The sequence below is a fragment of the Verticillium alfalfae genome, genomic scaffold (assembly GCF_000150825.1).
Source record: "Verticillium alfalfae VaMs.102 supercont1.4 genomic scaffold, whole genome shotgun sequence".
In the NCBI taxonomy this organism is placed as follows: Eukaryota; Fungi; Ascomycota; class Sordariomycetes; order Glomerellales; family Plectosphaerellaceae; genus Verticillium; species Verticillium alfalfae.
In genome coordinates, this window is record NW_003315035.1 from 2,285,294 (window position 1) to 2,288,612 (window position 3,319).

A 3,319-nucleotide genomic window follows, 5' to 3' on the forward strand; every position below is an offset into this window, starting at 1 on the left:
TTCCGAACGCCACGGGTGTCATGGTAAGCGTTTGGCACGCAAGACGGGCCGCCTGCGGTTCTGACGTTACACTGGCATAACCTGCTTCACGGGTTTTCGATTTGGACCCCAATACACAATGCAGCATGACATTCTGGAGGCTGCACGATGCAGGAACATGGCTCCTGGCTGGGGAACACCGAGCTTCCCTTACCCCAACCTGGGGGGAGGGCCAGGCCGGACGCGGTACCGCACGGTGAGATGTGTGCACTGACTGCGCGCGCTGCCTGCCTGCCGCACGCGGCACGTCTGTCTGTCTGTCGCCTGCGAGGTGACATTGCCGATGGAGTGCCCAGGGTGTGTGGTGACGGGCTCGGCACGCCAGATGACTGAAATGCGCAGCGCCCGTCTTGTCTTCATTTCGACTATCGGTGGCTGTCGTCTCGTTTCCCCAGGCGACAGAGACAGGTGTTGGTTTGGTGCTCGATGCCTCCCCTGGCCATTGTGTTGTGTCCATCTACGTTTGGATGTGTGCATGTGCATGCGGACATTGTCTACCTGACAGCATTCCCGATGCTAACGGTGGGGCCTTATTCATAGATATGAAGCAGCCTTGTTCTTTTTTTTTTTTCTTCTGGGTGCCAGCGTTGTCTCGTCGCGGGGCGAGGAGGCGGGCGGCGCGCGCAGAAAGATGCGTTTACTTGTCTCAACGCCATATGTAGGGAGGGCCGGGAGAGGCTCTTTTTTGAACCGGTTCGCAGATTTTGGCTGGGAAACGGGAACCTCAAGGACATGAGACAGATCATGAGTAGGCAGGCTTGTGTGTGTCATATCGAGTTGTTTTGCAAATGGTGTTGTCAGACGCGGCATCGTCATGGTCATCATGGTGCTGCTGCTCCTGCTGCTGCTCCTGCTGCTGCTGGCTGTGCGTGTGTTACTTTGCTTCATGTTGCGATCGTTCCTGATCGGCTCTGCTACCGGGGCTGGTTCATCGGGCTAGTGCAGAGCAGCGTCCACCGCACAGGCTTCTGTACTTTTCATCTTGCCGCTCTCTCTCTCTGGGGGCTTGCAGTTCCTTGCGCCGCGATGCCTGACAGGCCTCCACGGGCACAGAGATCCAACTTGGTATTAAGCTTGTTGACCGTGGTACGGGGTCGGTGCTTTTGGTGTCACGGAGCAGCTGCTCTTTCGCATCGGCCGTTCTCTTTCCACTGTGCTCAGTGACAAGAGAAGAAGAGTGGCTCCCCTAACATAACGCCGGCCGGCGCACCTCACGATGGCCATCTAGCGGCCCGGGCTCAGGCGGGAGATCATATGTCATTTTCATTATTACCTGTTCAGACCGACGGTTGCAGGACCCCCTCGACGACCAAGGCGTCCCGTGTTCGGTCTTGGGTTTGATTTTTCTGCCTCCCCTCTCTTTCTCCCTCTCGTTTCTCTTACGTGAAGGGCAAGGCACGGAAAGCAAGAGAGAGGGAAAAAAAAAATTGACCAACGGCCGGTCCTGTCATATCCACACGACACGCCGCCAACGGGGATTTATTGGCACAAGTGTCTGTGCATAACGTGCAATGGCGTTGTGCCCGTCCGTGAGCCGTGTTTCCTATCCACATGGCAGAACAGCCGCCTTCTGTCATGCCAATCTGGAAAGAAAGAAAGAAAATGACTTGAATAGGGGGGGCGCGCCAGATGAGATCCGCTTCTCGGTGAGAGTCGGCCGGCCGGTCGGATACTAGGGGAATAATCATGAGTGACCTGTCGACCCTGTGCTTCTCAAACCACGCCATGCCAGCCTGCACGCCTCTTTCGCTTGCAGACGATCCATCCTGCTCTTGGCGTCCTGGCGGACAGGACATGTTTGAAGAGATGGCCAGGGACAACAAAAATCCCCGTCAAACGTGCAGGGTCCCCCTTCGTCTCTCGGCCGGAGTCGCAAACGAAAACCGATCGCCGTGCCGAAATGAAGGTGTCGGTGGACGACGCCCAGGGTGGGACTCAGTAGGTTGTTGGTCCTGTGCGGTACGGGGCCTCTGTTCAGGGGGGGACCCTTGGCGACGGGAGAATCCCTACCCACCCCTGTGCGTCCTTGAATGTGGGGGAGGCGATACGAAGCGGACATTGGGCGTTGGTCCTCTCGTGCCCGTTTCTTCTCTTCTTGAGAAAGGGGGGGCGGCCCTCGTTTCGCATTGAGAGACGGCGCGGGCTTCTGGAAGGATTGGGGAGATTGGGGAGATTGCCCGCCAAACTAAAAGAAGCACGTGTGGTGTTCGGCTCAAGGAAAGTCTTCTGTCGTTTGGGAATCGCGAAGCCTCTTTTTTGTTCTGTTTCCCTCACCGCTCTGTGAGAGATTCAGGGTCGATCGATTTATCCCGCGTCGGTCATTTGAGACTTGGCCAGATCGGAAGATTGACGCGGGCTGCGTCGCTCGGAGAGAAGACGCACCGCGGGCGGGCTCGCGCCATGTTCGGCGGCAGAGGCTCCTTTTGTCCTGGCTCCCCTATTAAGGACGCCTGGCTGACCTCCTCGATAGATGTCGTGCAGCAGACGGCGATCTTCATCTTTGCCCTGGTACATGCCTGCACAGTATCACCGCCATGGCGGCGTCCATGTCCCCATCTCCAGTCGGGAAGCGCAAACAAACCTCATGGGGGTCATACAGTCCCATGCCAGCATCATGTGCGGCGCTTTGTAGCAGCCAGCCGGCAGCCCCTTTCCACTTTAAAAGGGAAAACGAAGTCATTCACGATGAGGGTAGCAAGCCATTCGCGATGAGGGTAGCAAGGGCGCGGGCTTCAGCACAGTGATGCCAAGTGGCAGTCCAGCGCGAGGCACCTCTAAGGGGTATCTTGATGGCTCCAGAGCACACCACGCCTCGCTGCTGACCCCGTGACTCTATATCGCGGAGCCCCGACCTCCGCTCCGACCACGGCCCGGTTGTGGAGCCCGCAGCGCCGTATGCCCCGGCATAGCAAAACGCCCAACAAGCACAAACGTATCGCAAAGACGCAAACAGATGCGATAAAACTGATCATTATGGTATCCAGTATTGTTTTGACGAAAAAAAAGTCAATCCCTTCCATTGTCGTCGACGCTGAGCTAATCAGCATTCCACATCTACCAGCCTCCCTCCCACCTTTGTTTGCCACGAACACACTAAGTATGAGCAGCATCATCATTCCTACCTTTGCCAACCCGCATCCGTCAACACCCAACCTCCAGGTCCACGCATCTGTCGGCGCGACTATTTCGATCCCCAGCCTTGTCAATGAGCAATACCACCGTTCCATGGGGACGAGAAAAAGATACATCCCCAGCCCCCCGCGCCAACTGTGCTCACTGT